The sequence below is a fragment of the Panthera tigris genome, chromosome B1 (assembly GCF_018350195.1).
Source record: "Panthera tigris isolate Pti1 chromosome B1, P.tigris_Pti1_mat1.1, whole genome shotgun sequence".
Taxonomy (NCBI): domain Eukaryota; kingdom Metazoa; phylum Chordata; class Mammalia; order Carnivora; family Felidae; genus Panthera; species Panthera tigris.
In genome coordinates, this window is record NC_056663.1 from 100,880,679 (window position 1) to 100,896,813 (window position 16,135).

The 16,135-nt window shown below is 37.2% G+C and overlaps 1 protein-coding gene across 5 annotated transcripts in view; it reads left to right on the forward strand.

Moving 5' to 3' along the window:
* The window catches only part of NUDT6 (nudix hydrolase 6), a 42,565-nt gene that overhangs the window by 17,310 nt on the left and 9,120 nt on the right, over window positions 1-16,135 (forward strand). Inside the window, exon 1 of one of the 5 annotated variants that reach the window (XM_042983956.1) lies at window positions 10,163-10,357. The exons of the other annotated variants lie outside the window; for them this stretch is intronic. The gene's annotated coding sequence lies outside the window, so the exon portion shown is untranslated. Of the gene's footprint in view, window positions 1-10,162; window positions 10,358-16,135 lie in introns of those variants that run through there. 5 annotated transcript variants of the gene reach the window in all.

Below are 16,135 nucleotides of genomic sequence, written 5' to 3' on the forward strand. Positions count from 1 at the left end.
GTTAATGTTTTATAGAACTTGAGGAACATGAGTTTTCTTATTGTGTGTGCCTAAGTTATCTCTTGGAAGGAAATTAAATTATTAAGTATGTAAACATACTCCAGTTTGGTACACAAATGTATCATTTAGAGAAGAATCATTAGAGAAGTTCTATACATGCAGACATAAACTTCAGATTCTTTACTGTTCTAATTTTTTACTTTGTGTGTGTATATATGTGTGTGTGACATTTGAAAGCCAAATTATTATCAGCATCTGCCAACTTGACCAGCCAAGGGATATGCAGTTGCTAGATAGCCATTCTAAGCTTGATTTCCTGATAAATTCTCACCTTCTCTCTTCAACAATTTTGATCTCTTGTTCTTATTTAACAGCCAGAGTAATATGATTGCTCCGCTCTAAGCAGTTTTTCAGGGTTGATCTATCAAATAAGAACCTATGTAGTTATTCATTAAAACATGGAAATTCAAGCCTAGGTCTAATAATGGTAAAAATTGGGTTGCAGTCTGAAAACAGAAGGAGCTTCCCTGGCAGCTGTGGCTGAACTGTCTTACCCCAAAACCATACAGTGTGATTTTTTTGTGTGGGGGGGTTATTTTTTTCCTTATAAAACCTCCCAAGACAAATGATTTAACAGGCCCAGTTTGTAGAAATCAGATTTCTAGAGTGGTATGTATCATAGCAATTTAAAGGGAAAAAATTGAGTTGAGCTATACTTTTAAAATAGAATAATTGTCAAAACTATATACAGGTATATATATATATATCTCTTTTTATTGCACTTTGCTTTACTGCACTCCCAGATACTGTTTTTTATGAATTGAAGGTTTGTGGCAACCCTGCATCAAACATCTGTCAGTGTCATTTTTCCAACAGCATTTGCTTTTTATGTCTCTCACATTTTGGCAGTTCTCACAATATTTCAGACTTTTTCATTATTATTATATTTGTTTTGATGATCCTTGATCAGTAATCTTTGGTGGTGTTATTGTAATTGTTTTGGAGTGCCGCAAACTGTGCCCATGTTAGATGACAAACTTAGTCAATAAATGTTGTTTATGTTCTCACTGCTCCACCTGTCAGCCTTTCCCCTGTCTCACTCTCCACCTCTCCCTCCCTTTGGGCTTCCCTATTCCCTGAATCACAGTAATCTTGAAATTAGGCTAATTAATAACCCTGCAGTTTCCTCTAAGTGTTCAGGTGAATGGAAGTTTTGCACATCTCTTCCTTTATTTATTTAGTGTCACATTAGGTCTTTATAGTGAACTATATAAAAGATTTCAAATATGGTACAGGTATGAGATTTATAAGGAAAATTATTTAAAAGACAGTAAGCAATATAGTATCATGTCATAGTTGAATCATTAAACTCTTACTGAGACTCCTTCTGAATAGAGGTATATTAAATAATTATAAAATTGATTATTGATAATGGATATTGATATTGATAATGGAATTATCAGTTTTAAGTTTTATTATCAGTTTTAAGAACTCGCCATCTTTGAATCTTTCTCTTCCATCAATGAGGCCTACCCTGAGTACTCGAAATAAAAGCAAGCATCTCTTACCTGCTGCACACCTGGTTTCCTCCCACCCAGCTCCACTTTTATTCTGATGGCATTTGTCATTATATAATATGCTAAAAAGCTTACATTTTTTTTTTCTTGTCTAGCATACAAGCACTGCAAAGGCTTGGACATTTGTTTGTTTTGTTCACTGTTGTGTCTCAATTACCTCGAAAACTGCCTGACTCACATTGTTAAGTGTGAAGAAATGCTTCATGCTTGAATGACTGAATGAACAGAGGATATCATATAAATCCCTGTTTAATATTGCTTGTCCTCACAATTTCTAGAATAATCATCTGACACAAAAATCGCCTTGTGCTTAAATCAGATTATGCTGGCAGAATAATGTGAGAGGCCCATGGACAGCTCCCCTTGGAATATCTTCTTCAGCAGTGCCTAAAATTAAACCATTAGTATATGTCCTCATCTTCTCTTCCTCCTCCTCCTCTTTTTTTTTTCCCCAAAGGAAGGTGAGGTACTTTAAAATTCAGATGCCATTGGGAAGGGTAACATACTCCATGCCTAACATCTTAATGAGAGCACTACCTATCGTTTCTGCTGTTACTCCTTTGATCCAAGCCAGAGGTATCTCCTCCCTAAATTACTGGAATCGTTCTAATTGGGCCCTGTTCTTCCACTGTGATTCCTATAAAGTCTCTTCTTAGCACAAAACCACACTAATTCTTTTAAAATTACAACAGATTATGAGTCTCTTACGCTCCAAACCTCCAATGTCTCCTCATTTCTCTCATTTTAAAGTCCTGAGTCTGTGCCATGGCCTGCAACACCCCATATAACCTGTGACTGTGTCTCCTACACTGCATCTCTATACTTCCCTCTGACTTTATCTCCTGTACTTCTTTTTGCTCCCTCTGGCCTCCTTACTATGTTTCAAACACACCTTAGGTTACCAGCATCATCTGTTCCTCCTCTTCTCTTTATCCAAATAGCCTCATGGCCAAGTCCTTGCCTCTCTAAAGATTTTAGGTTTAGATAAAGATTTAGATAAAGATTTTCTCACTGAGAAAGGGTACCCACACTACCCTTTTTTTTTTAATTGAAGCTTGTTAATATACAGTGTAATAATGGTTTCAGGAGTAGTGATATGACACCCAGTGCTCATCCCAACAAATGCCCTCCTTAATGCCCATCACCCATTTAGCCCATCCCCCCATCTAATACTCCTCCAGCCACCCTCAGTTTGTTCTCTATATTTAAAAGTCTCTTAGAGTTTGCCTCCCTCTGTTTTATATTATGTTTCCTTCCCTTTCCCTGTGTTCACTGTTTTGTATTAAATTCCACGTGAGTGAAACCATATGATATTTGTCTTCCTCTGAATTATTTCACTTAGCATAATACATTCTACTTCCATCCACATTGTGGCAAATGGCAAGATATCATTCTTTTTTTTTTTTTTTTAATGTTTATTTATATATTTTTAGAGAGAGGCAGAGAAAGGGACAGAGAGAATCCCAGGCAGGCTCCACTCTCAGCATGGAGCCTGACGCAAGGCACAATTCCACGAACTGTGACCATGACCTGAAATCAAGAGTCATACACTTACGTGACTTACGTGACTTACACTTACATACAAAATCAAGAGTCATACACTTACGTGACTGAGCCAGCACCCCAGATTTCATTCTTTTTGATCACTGAGGGATATTTCATTGTGGGTGTATATATATGTATGTATACGTATGTATACATACATATATATATATATTATATATATGTGTGGTGTGTGTGTGTATATATATGTTATATATATGTATTATATATGTAACATATTATATGTATATTATATACACACACACACACACACACCACACCTTCTTTATCCGTTCATCAGTTGATGGACAGATGGGTTCTTTCCATAATTTGGCTATTGTTGATAGTGATGCTGGAAACATTGGGGTACATGTGCCCCTTCAAATCAGCTTTTTTGTGTCCTTTGGATAAATACCTAGTAGAACAATTGCTGGGTCATAATGTAGCTCTATTTTTAATTTTTTGAGGAATCTCCATACTGTTTTCCAGAGTGGCTGCACCAGTTGCATTTCCACCAACAGTGCAAAATTGTTTGCCTTTCTCCGCATCCTCACCAACATCTGTTGTTTCCTGAGTTGTTAATTTTAGCCATTCTGACAGTTGTGAGGTGGTATCTCATTGTGGTTTTGATTTATATTTGTCTGATGATGAGTCATGTTGAGCATCTTTTCATGTGTCTGTTAGCCATCTGGATGTCTTCTTTGGAAAACTGAAGCAGCAGAAAGAGAAATCAAGGAATCAGTCCCATTTACATTTATACCAAAAACCATAAAATACCTAGGAATAAACCTAACCAAAGAGGTAAAAGATTTGTATGCTGAAAACTATAGAAAGCTTATGAAATAAAGAAGTTAAAGAAGATCGTAGGGTAGTTGTAGTTTTAATTTTTTGAGGAACCTCCATACTGTTTTCCAGAGTGGCTACACCAGCTTGCGTTCCCACCAACAATGCAAAAGAGATCCTCTTTCTGTGCATCCTCGCCAACATCTGTTGTTGCCTGAGTTGTTAATGTTGGGCATTCTGACAGGTGTAAGTGGTATCTCATTGTGGTTTTGATTTGTAATTCCCTGATGATGAGTGATGTTGAGCATTTTTTCATATATCAGTTGGCCATCTGGATATCTTCTTTGGAGAAGTGTCTATTCATGTCTTTTGCCCATTTCTTCACTGGATTATTTGTTTTTTGGGTGTTAAGTTCTTTATAGATTTTGGATACTAACCCTTTATCTGCTATGTCGTTTCCATATATCTTCTCCCATTCCGTCGGTTGCCTTTTAGTTTTTCTGATTGTTTCCTTCACTGTGCAGAAGGTTTTTATTTTGATGAGGTCCCAATCGTTCATTTTTGCTTTTGTTTCCCTTGCCTGCGGAGACGTGTTGAGTAAGAAATAGCTGTGGCCAAGATCAAAGAGGTTTTTGCCTGCTTTCTCCTTGAGGATTTTGATGACTTCCTGTCTTATGTTTAGGTCTTTCACCCATTTTGAGTTTATTTTTGTGTATGGTGTAAGAAAGTGGTTTCTGCATGTGGTTTCTGCATGTCGCTGTCCAGTTTTCCCAGCACCACTTGAAGAGACTGTCTTTATTCCATTGGATATTCTTTCCTGCTTTGTCAAAGATTAGTTGGCCATACATTTGTGGGTCCATGTCTGGGTTCTCTAATCTGTTCCATTGATCTATGTGTCTGTTTTTGTGCCAGTACCATACTGTCTTGATGATTACAGCTTTGTAATACAACTTGAAGTTGTATTTGGTTTTCTTTTTCAAGCCAATTGCTTTGGCTATTCGGGGTCTTTTCTGGTTCCATACAAGTTTTAGGATTGTTTGTTCTAGCTCTGTGAAGGATGCTGGTGTTATTTTGATAGGTATTATATTGAATATGTAGATTGCTTTGGGTAGTATTGACATTTTAACAATATTTGTTCTTCCTATCCAGGACCATGGAATATTTTTCCATTTTTTGGTGTCTTCAATTTCTTTCATAAGCTTTCTATAGTTTTCAGTGTATAGATTTTTCACCTCTTTGGTTAGATTTATTCCTAGGTATTTTACGGTTTTTGGTGCAGTTGTAAATGGGATCGATTCCTTGATTTCTCTTTCTGTTGCTTCATTATTGGTGTATAGGAATGCAACCGATTTCTGTGCATTGATGTTACATCCTGCAACTTTGCTGAATTCATGGATCAGTTCTAGCAGTTTTTTGGTGGAATCTTTTGGGTTTCCCATATAGAATATCATGTCATCTGCAAAGAGTGAAAGTTTGACCTCCTCCTAGCCGATTTGGATGCCTTTTATTTCTTTGTGTTGTCTGATTGCAGAGGCAAAGACTTCCAATACTATGTTGAATAAGAGTGGTGAGAGTGGACATCCCTATCTTGTTCCTGACTTTAGGGGGAAAGCTCTCAGTTTTTCCCCATTAAGGATGATATTAGCAGGTCTTTCATGTATGGCTTTTATGATCTCGAGGTATAGTCCTTCTATCCCTACTTTCTTGAGGGTTTTTATCAAGAAAGGATGCTGTATTTTGTCAAATGCTTTCTCTGCATCTATTGAGAGGATCGTATGGTTCTTGTCCTTTCTTTTATTGATTTGATGAATCACATTGATTGTTTTGTGGATATTGAACCAGCCCTGCATCCCAGGATAAATCCCACTTGGCTGTGGTGAATAATTTTTTTAATGTATTGTTGGGTCCGGTTGGCTAATATCTTGTTGAGGATTTTTGCATCCGTGTTCATCAGGGAAATTGGTCTATAGTTCTTCTTTTTAGTGGGGTCTTTGTCTGGTTTTGGAATCAACATAATGATCTCTTCATAGAAAGAGTTTGGAACTTTTCCTTCCATTTCTATTTTTTTTGTATAGCCTCAAGAGAATAGGTGTTAACCCTTCCTTAAATGTTTGGTGGAATTCCCCTGGAAAGCTTTCTGGCCCTGGACTCTTGTTTTTTGGGAGATCTTTGATTACTAATTCTATTTCTTTATTGGTTATGGGTCTGTACAAATTTTCTATTTCTTCCTTTTTCAGTTTTGGTAGTTTATATGTTTCTAGGAATTTGTCCATTTCTTACAGATTGCCCATTTTGTTGGTGTATAATTGCTCATAAGATTCTCTTATTATTGTTTGTATTTCTGCTGTGTTGGTTGTGATCTCTCCTCTTTCAGTCTTGATTTTATTTATTTGGGTCCAATCCTTTTTCTTTCTGATCAAACGGGCTAGTGGTTTATCAGTTTTGCTAATTCTTTCAAAGAACCAGCTTCTGGTTTCATTGATCTGTTCTACTGTTTTGTTTTTTTTTTTTTGGTTTCAATGGCACTGATTTCTGCTCTAATCTTTATTATTTCCTGTCTTCTGCTGCTTTGGGGTTTTATTTGCTGTTCTTTTTCCAGCTTTTTAAGGTAAGGTTAGGTTGTGTATCTGAGACCTTTCTTCCTCCTTTAGGAAGGCCTTGATTGCTATATACTTCCTTCTTATGACCGCCTTTGCTGCATCCCAGAGGTTTTGGACTATGGTCTATCATTTTCAGTGGCTTCCATGTACTTTTTAATTTCCTCTTTAACTTCTTGGTTATTAGCCCATTCAGTCTTTAGTAGAATGTTCTTTAGTCTCCAAGTATTTGTTGTCTTTCCAAATTGTTTCTTGTGGTTGATTTCAAGTTTCACAGCGTTGTGGTCTAAAAATACACATGGTATGATCGTGATCTTTTTTGTACTTGTTGAGGGCTGATTTGTGTCCTAGTATGTGATCTATTCGGGAGAACGTTCCATGTGCACTAGCAAAGAATGTATATTCTGCTGCTTTAGGATGAAATGTTCTGAATATATCCATTAAGTCCATATGATGCAGTGTGTGTCGTTCAAAGCCATTGTTTCCTTGTTGATTTTCTACTTAGATAATCTGTCCATTGTTGTAAGTGGGGTGTTGAAGTCCCCTACTATTATGGTATTATCATGGATGAATGGATAAAGAAGATGCGATACACACACACACACACACACACACACGCAATGGTGTATTCCTCAACAATCAAAAAGAATGAAATCTTGCCATTTGGAACTACACGGATGGAACTAGAGGGTATTATGCTAAGCAAAATTAGTCAGAGAAAGACAAATATATGATTTCACTCATATGAGGACTTTAAGATACAAAACAGATGAACATAAGGGAAGGGAAGCAAAAATAGTATAAAAAACAGAGGGGGATAAAACGTAAGAGGCTCTTAAATATGAAGAACAAACAGAGGGTTACTGGAGGGGTTGTGGGAGGGGGGATGGGCTAAATGGGTTAGGAGCATTAAGGAATCTACTCCTGAAATCATTGTTGTACTATATGATAACTAACTTGAATGTAAATTTAAAAAAATAAATTTTAAAAAAAGTTAAGGAAGATACAAACAAATGGAAAAACATTCCATGCTCATGGATAGAAGAACAAATATTGTTAAAATATCTATACTACTCAAAGCAATCTATACATTCAGTTCAATTTCTATCAAAATAACACCAGCATTCTTCACAGAGCTAGAACAAGCAATTCTAAAATTTGTATGGAACCAGAAAAGTCCCTGTATAGCCAAGTAGTGTTGGGGGAAAAGAAAAAAAGCTGGAGGCATCACAATTCTGGAGTTCAAGCTGTATTACAGAGCTGTAATCATCAAGGCAGTATGGTACTGGCACAAAAACTGACACATAGATCAATGGAACAGAATAGAGAACCCAGAAATAGACCCACAAATGTATGGCCAACTGTCTTTGACAAAGCAGGAAGGAGTATCCAATGGGAAAAAGACAGTCTCAGGGCACCTGGGTGGCTCAGTTGTTTAAGTGTCTGACTCTTGATTTGAGCTCTGGTCATGATCTCACCATTCATGAAACTAAGACCACGTTCAGCTCTGCACTGTCATCATGGAGTCTGCTTGGGATTCTCTCTCCCCCCACCCACCGGCCTTCTCCCACTCACTCATGTGTGTGCTCTCTCTCAAAATAAACATGAAAAAGAAATTTTTTTCAAAGATAAAAGACAGTCTCTTCAAAATTGGTGCTAAGAAAACTGGACAGAGACATGCATGAGAATGAAGCCACACCACCTTCTCACACCATACACAAAAATAAAATTCAAAATGGATGAAAGACGTAAATGTAAGATAGGAAATCCATCAAAACCCAAAAGGAGAAAACAGGCAACAACCTTTTTGATCTCAGCTGCAGGAACTTCTTTCTAGACGTGTCTCCGGAGGCAAGGGAAACAAAAGCAAAAATGAACTATTGAGACCTCATCAAGGTAAAAAGCTTCTGCACAGCAAAAGAAACAACAAAACTAAAGGCAGCTGATGGAATGGGAGAAGATAGTTGCAAATGACATGTCAGATAAAGGGTTAGTATCCAAAATCTATAAAGAACTTAGCAAACTCAACACCCAAAAAACAAATAATACATTCAAGAAATGGACAAAAGATCTCTCACTTTCCACAACACATTTCTCACTTTAAATCAAAAGCTAGAAATGATTAAGCTTAGTAAGGCATGTTAAAACCCAAGAGACGCTGAAAGCTAGGCCTCTGACACCACACAGTTAGCTAGGGTGTTAATGCAAAGGAGAAGTCCTTGACAAAAATTAAAAGCGCTACTCCCTGAGAAAGTGAAACAGCCTTATTGCTGATAAAGAGAAAGTTTAAGTAATCTGGATGGAAGATCAAACCAGCCCCAACATTCCCTTAAGCCAAGGCCTAATCCAGAGCAAGAGTCTCTAACTTTCTTCAGTTCTATGAGGGCTGAAAGAGATGAGAAAGCTGCAGGAAAGTGTGAAGCTAGCAGAGATTCATGAGGTTTAAGAACAGAAGCCATCTCTATGACAGATGTGCAAGGTGAAGCAGCAAGAGTTGAAACAAGCTGTAGCAAGTTATCCAGATCTAGCTAGGATAATTTATGAAGGTGGCTATACTAAAAAACAGGTTTTCAATGTAGACAAAATAGCCTTCTGTTGGAAGATGCCATCTAAAACTTTCATAGCCGGAGAGGAAGAGTCAATGCCTGGCTTCAGAGCTTCAAATGACATGCTGACACTCTTGTTAGGGGCCATCCCAGCTGGTGACTTTAAGTTGAAGCCAGTGTACATTTACCATTCCAAAAATCCTAAGGTCCTTAAGAATTATGCTACATCATCAGCCTGTGTTCTATAAATGGAACAACAAAGCCTAGATGACAACACAACAGTTTACATTACAACATTGAGATCTGCTCAGAAAAGAAGATTCCTTTCAAAATATGACTGCTCATTGACAATGCACCTAGTCATCCAAGAGCACTGATGGAAATGTACAATGAGATTCATGTTGTTTTCATGCCTGCTAACACAGCATCCATTCTGTAGCTCATGGATCAAGGATTCATTTCAACTTTCAAGTCTTATTATTTAAGTAATATATTTTTAAAGGCTAGAGCTGCCATAGAAAGTGAATCTTCTGATAGTCTGGACAAAATAAATTGAAAGCCTTCAATAAGGCTCTTTTCATCTATGTTGAAAATCTCTTGTTTAGTGTACCCACCTTGAGATGGAATGTACTCCTGATGAAGATGCAATGAGGATTATTGAAATGAAACAAAGGATTTAGAATATTATGTAAATTTAGTTGATAAAGCAGCAGCAGGGTTTGAGAGAATTGATTACCAATTTTGACATGTTTTTTAATTTTTTATTTTTGAGAGAGAGACAAGAACGTGAGCAGGGGAGGAGCAGGAAAGAGGGAAACACAATCCAAAGAAGGCTCCAGGCTCTGAGCTGTCAGCACAGAGCACAATATACTGCTTGAACTTACAGACCACAAGATTATGACGCTTAACCGATGCCCTGATTCCCAATTTTGAAAGAAGTTCTGTGGATAAAATGCTTTTAAACAGCATCTCATGATACAGAGAAATCATTCATGAGAGGAAGAGTCAGTAGATGTAGCAAACTTTATTGTTTTAAGAAATTGCCACGGCCACCCCAGGCTTCAGCTTCCACCATCCTAATCAGTCAGCAGTCATCCTAATCCATCAACATGGAAGCTTGACCCTCCACCAGCAAAAGATTATTACTTGTGCTCTGTATTATGTAGCTGCTTTATACATCATGGCAACCTATTCTCCTCCTCATTTCACAGACTGGGAAACACAACCAGAGAGTTAAGTCATAAAGTAGTGTTGGAAACTTTTCCTCTTCCACGTTCGGTGGTTGGGGAGCCTGTGAATTAATTGACAACAGGTTAGTAGGAGAAAAGTTTGGGGAGTGCTGCCTGCAACAACTAGAAGTAGGGGTTTGTATATCAGTGCAAGGGAGAGGTGTGAAATATGTATGGTAATTTCTCATATTTGTTTATGCAATTTCTCATCTAGGTTTCCTTCCTTGGCTGGAAGTTCGAACCAAGGGGATTTATGGCAGCTTCTCAGAAAGCTCTGCCTTTAATCAGATAAGGGGAACAAAACAGGCTTCTTTCTGTATCTGATTTGCATTTCCCTTACATGCCGACAAATTGGACAACCTGGAAGAAATGGATAAATTCCTAGAAACATCTTCATGTGTCTGTTGGCCATGTGTATATTTTATTTGGGAAAATGTACCTGTTTCTGCCCATTTTTTAATTGGATTATTTTTTGGTATTGAGTTGTGTAAGTTCTTTATATATTCGGGATACTAACACTTTATTACATATGTCACTTGCAGATAACTTCTCGCAGTGAGTAGTTTGTCTTCTAGTTTTGTTCACGGTTTCCTTGCTGTACAGAGCTTTTTATTTTGTTCTAGTCCCAATAGTTTATTTTTGCTTTTGTTTCCCTTGCCTCAGGAGACATATCTAGAAAAATGTTGCTTGTGGCCGATTTCAGAGAAATTACTGCTTGTTCTCTTTTCTTGAATTTCTATGGTTTTAAGGCTCACATTTAAGTACTTAATCCATTTTATAAGAAAATGGTCCATTTTCATTCTTTTGCACGTAGCTGTCCAGTTTTCCCAGCACCATTTGTTGAAGAGGCTTTGTCCCATTGCATATTCTTGCCTCCTTTGTCAAAGATTAACCATGTAATCGTAGGTTTATTTTGGGGCTCTCTATTCTGTTCCATTGACTTATGTGTCTGTTTCTGTGCCAGTATTACACAGTTTTAATTAGCTTTGTAGTATAACTTGAAATCTGAGATTGTGATACTTAAATTTTTTTATTCTTCATTTTCTTTTTTTTAAGTTTTTAAATTGTTATTTTATTCTTCATTTTCAAGATCACTTTGACTATTCAGAGTATTTTGTGGTTCCATTCAAATTTTACAATTCTTTGTTCTAGTTATGTGAAAAATGCTGTTGGTACTTTGATAGGGATTGCATTAAATATATAGATTGCTTTGGGTAGTATGGACATTTTAACAATATTTGTTATTGCAATCCATGAGCATCAGATATCTTTCCATTTGTTTGTGTCATCCTCAATTTCATCAGTGTTTTTTAGTTTTCAGAGTACAGGTCTTTCACCTCTTTGGTTAGGATTATTTCTAGGTATCTTATATTTTGGGTGCAATTGTAAATGGGATTGTTTTCTTAATTCCTTTCCTGCTACCTCATTATTAATGTATAGAAACGTGTATTGATTTTGTATTCTGTGACCTTACCAAATTCATTTATAAGTTCTAGACGTTTTTTGGTTGAGTCATGCAGGTTTTCTACATGTAGTGTCATGTCATCTGCAAATAGTGGGAGTTTTGCTTTTTCCATACTAATTTGGATACCTTTTATTTCTTTTGCTGTCTGATTGCTGTAGCTAGGATGTCCAGTACTACGTTGAATAAAAGTGGTGAGAGTGGACATTCTTGTCTTGTTCCTGATCTTAGGGAAAAAACTCAATTTTTCACCATTGGGTTTGATATTAGCTGTGGGTTTTCATATATGGTCTTTATGCCGTTGAGGCATGTTCCCTCTAATCATACTTTTGAGGGTTTTTATCATGAATGGATATTGTACTTTGTCAAATGCTTTTTTCTGCATCTATTAAAATGATCATACGATTTTTCCCTTCTCTTGTTCATGTGATGTATCATATCAATTGATTTATGAATATTGAACCACCCTTGCATCCCAGGAATAAATCCCTTAATTGTGGCAAGTGATTTTTTTAATGTATTGTTGGATTTGATTTGCTAGTATTTTTTTGAGGACTTTTGCATCTATATTCATCAGAACATCAGAATATATTGGCCTATAGTTCTCTTTTTCTGTAGTGTCTGTATGTGGTTTTGGTACCAGAGTAATGCTTGCCTCATAGAATGAATTTGGAAGCTTTCCTTTCTCTTCCATTTTTTGGAATAGTTTGAGAAGAACAGGTATTAACTCTTCTTTAAATGTTTGGTAAAATTCACCTATGATGCTGTCTGGTCCTAGAATATTGTTGGGAGTGTTTTTTATTAATGATTTCATTGCTGGTAATTAGTCTGTTCAAATTACTTAATTCTTCCTGATTCATTTTGGGAGGTTTTATGTTTCTAGGAATTTATCCATTTCTTCTAGGTTGTCCAATGTGTTGGCATTTAATTTTTTTTGTAATACTCTCATTATCTTTGGTATTACTCTGGTATTAATTGTTATTTCTCCTCTTTCGTATCTGATTTTGTTAATTTGAGTCCTTTCTCCTGTTTTGTTGTTGTTGTTGTTGTTGTTGTTGTTGTTGTTGTTTGTTTTATGAGTCTGGCTAAAGGTCTATCAATTTTGTTGATCTTTTCAAAGAACCAGCTCCTGTTTTCATTCATCTATTCTAGTCTTTTAGTTTTTATTTTGTTAATTTCTCCAATCTTTATTATTTCCTTCCTTCTATGTATTTGGAGTTTTGTTTTTTCTTCTTTTCCTACCTCCATTAAGTGTAAGGTTAGGTAGTTTATTTGAGATTGTTCTTGCTTCATGAGGTAAACCTGTATTGCTGTAAACCTCCCTCTTAGAACAGCTTTTGCTAAAGATTTGGGACTGCTGGGTTTTCATTTTCACTTGTTTCCATGTATTTTTTTTATTTCCTCTTTTATTTCCTCTTTTAATTTCTTGGTTGACCCATTGTTTAGTGAACATTATATAATAGACCTGTATTTGTGTTCTTTTCCATATTTTTTCTTGTTGATTTCTAGTGTCATAGTGTTGTAGTCAGAAAAGATGCATGGTGTGACTTTCTGAATTTGTTCAGACTTTTTTGTAGCTTAATACATGATCTGTTCTAGAGACTGCCCCATATGCACATGAACGTGTATTCTGCTATTTTAGGATGGAATGTTCTGAATGTATCTGCTAGATCTGTCTGTTCCAATGTGTCATTCAAAGCCAATGATCAGTCCATTGATGTAGGTGGGATATTAAAGTCTCTTACTATTATTATGTTACTATTGATTACTTCCTTACGTTTATTAACTGCTTTATGTATTTGGGTGCTGCCATGTTTGGTGCATAAATATTTACAATTGTTATATCTTCTTGGATTGTTTCCTTTATAGTTACATAGTGTCCTTGTCTATTTTCACAGTCTTTGTTTTAAAGTCTATTTTGTCCAATATAAATAATGCTACCTCAGCTTTCTTTTGACATCCATGTGCATGATAAATGCTTTTTCATCTTTTCACTTTTAATCCACAGATGTCTTTAGGTCAAAAATGAGTTTCTTGTAGGCAGCATATAGATGAGTCTTGCTTTTTAATCCATTCCATCACCTGTGTCTTTTGATTAAAGCATTTAATCCATTTATATTCAAAGTAATTGTTGAGAGGTATGTACTTATTGCCATTTTGTTACTTGTTTTATGGTCGTTTTTGTAGTTCTATGTTCCTTTTCAGTTCAGTTTGCTGACTTTCTTTAGTGATATTTTGGATTCCTTTCTCTTTATTTTTTTGCATACCTGTTACTGTTTTTTGATTTTGTGGTTACCCTTAGGTGTGTGTATAACATCTAATGCATATAACAATCTATATTATAAAGTTGATGGCTGCTTAAGTTTGAACCTACTCTACTCCTCTCTGCCCTCCCATGTTTTAGGTATATGGTGTCATACTTTACATCCTTTTATTTTGTGAGTCCCTTGACTAATTTTTACAGATATACTTAATTTTACTGCTTTTGTACTTCCTACTTTTCTTACTCTTGTTTATGGTCTTTCCTTTCCACTCAGAAGAGTCCCCTTTAACTTTTCTATTAGGGATGAGTTAGTGGTTATGAATTCCTTTAACTTTTGTTTGGGTTACTCTTAATCTCTCCTATTGTAAGTGATAGCCTTGCTGCAGGTTTTTTTCCTTCAGGACCTTGAATATATCATGACACCCCCTTCTCAGCAAAGTTTCTGTGAAAAATAAGCTGATAGCCTTATGGGACATTCCTTGTATGTTACTGTTTTCTTTTCTCTTGCTGCTTGTAAAATGCTTACTACTTTTCGCCATTTTAACTACTATGTATCTTGGTGTTACCTCCTTAGTTTGATTTTTGTTGGAGGCTCTATGTGCCTCCTGGATCTGGATGTTTCCCTTCCCAAATTTGGGAGGTTTTCAGTTATTTCCTCAAATAAATTATTTGCCCCCTTTTCTCTCTCTTCTGGAACTCCTATAAGATGAATGCTTGATGGTATTGCTAAGTTCCCTAAGTCTGTCTTCATTTTCTATTCTTTTTTTCTCTCTCCTGTTCAGTTTGATTGCTATTACTCTGTCCTCCAGGTTGCCTATCCGTTTTTCTGTGCCTTCTACTATTTATTCCCTCTAGTGTATTTTTAATTTTTATTGAGCTCTTCATTTCTGAATGGTTCTTTTTTATGTTTTCTGTCTCGTTTTTGAGTGTCTCATTGAGATCCCTCCCCTCTTTTCTCAAGTCCACTATATTCATATTTCTTAGCTCTGTTTATTTAGTTTCTTACTGTGATTTTGTCCTGTTCTTTGATTTTGGACAGAATTTTTTGCATTTTGCATTTTGTCTCTCTGTGTCTGTTTCTGTGTTAGGAAAGGAAAGTCAGCTCCATCTCCTGCTCTTGAGATTGATGGCCTTATGAAGAAGAGGTCCTGGGATGCCCTATAATGCAGTCTCCCCTACTCACCAGAATTTGGCACTTCAAGGGTGTCTCAATGTGTTGCATGTGCCCTGCGGTTGTAATTGAGCTGCTTTTGCAGTAGTGCAGCCATGGCTGTCTTTGCCTGTTGTGGCCAGGATTTGGTCCCGGTGTTGTTGCATCAGTCTGGGGCGGCCTTGGGTTTGAGTCAGACCAGGCAATGCCAGAGGGTAGCACCAAACTGCTGGGTGCTTTCCCTGTGTTTTCCCCCGAGAGGCTTTCATTGGTGGGCAAGGCCTGCATTGAGATCAGTTGTCTGCCCCCAGCCTACTGCTGGGGCCACAGTTGTGTGTGGTTATCTTTCCCTTTTCCTGGGACAGGAGTCACTTTGGAGTGGTGCTGCTTCCTGTCAGGTTTGCTTGCATGATGCCACCCTTGTGGCACCACTTTGGATGGGCTCTGGCCAACAGTGTATTGGAGGGGGCAGGTCTCAGGAGAATGTGACGGCAGTTCATGCTGTTAGCAAATTAGGTGGTGAGTGTTGGACCTGCATTGGTTCCTGCTGGTATCCATGTATATAGGCTGGGAGGCAGGGGAGGAAAATGGCACCTGCCAGCTCTTGGAGAAGTCTCCCAAGGATCCCTGCCCCTCCAGCACACACTCTGAGATTAGTAAAAAACCAAACAAAACCTCCTTCCCATACACCCCAGGCGTTAAACTGTTCTTCTATGCTGTATCTCCACAGGGCTGTTTGTTGTGCTCCACGTGCAGAGACTCCGTTTCCTTGCCCTCTAGGCTCTCCATAGACCAGCCTGATTTTTATAGCATCCCATTTGTTAAGCCCTGCTGATTGTAGGAACTTGCAAAATTATGTCCCTCTGGTTTTCAAAGCCAAATGCTTCAGACCATGTCTCTGCCCTCCCCACCCTCTTCCATGTTACCTGTACTCTACATGTAGCTGTGAAGAGTCAATTCTGCCAGTCTTTGGGTTGTTTCTGTGT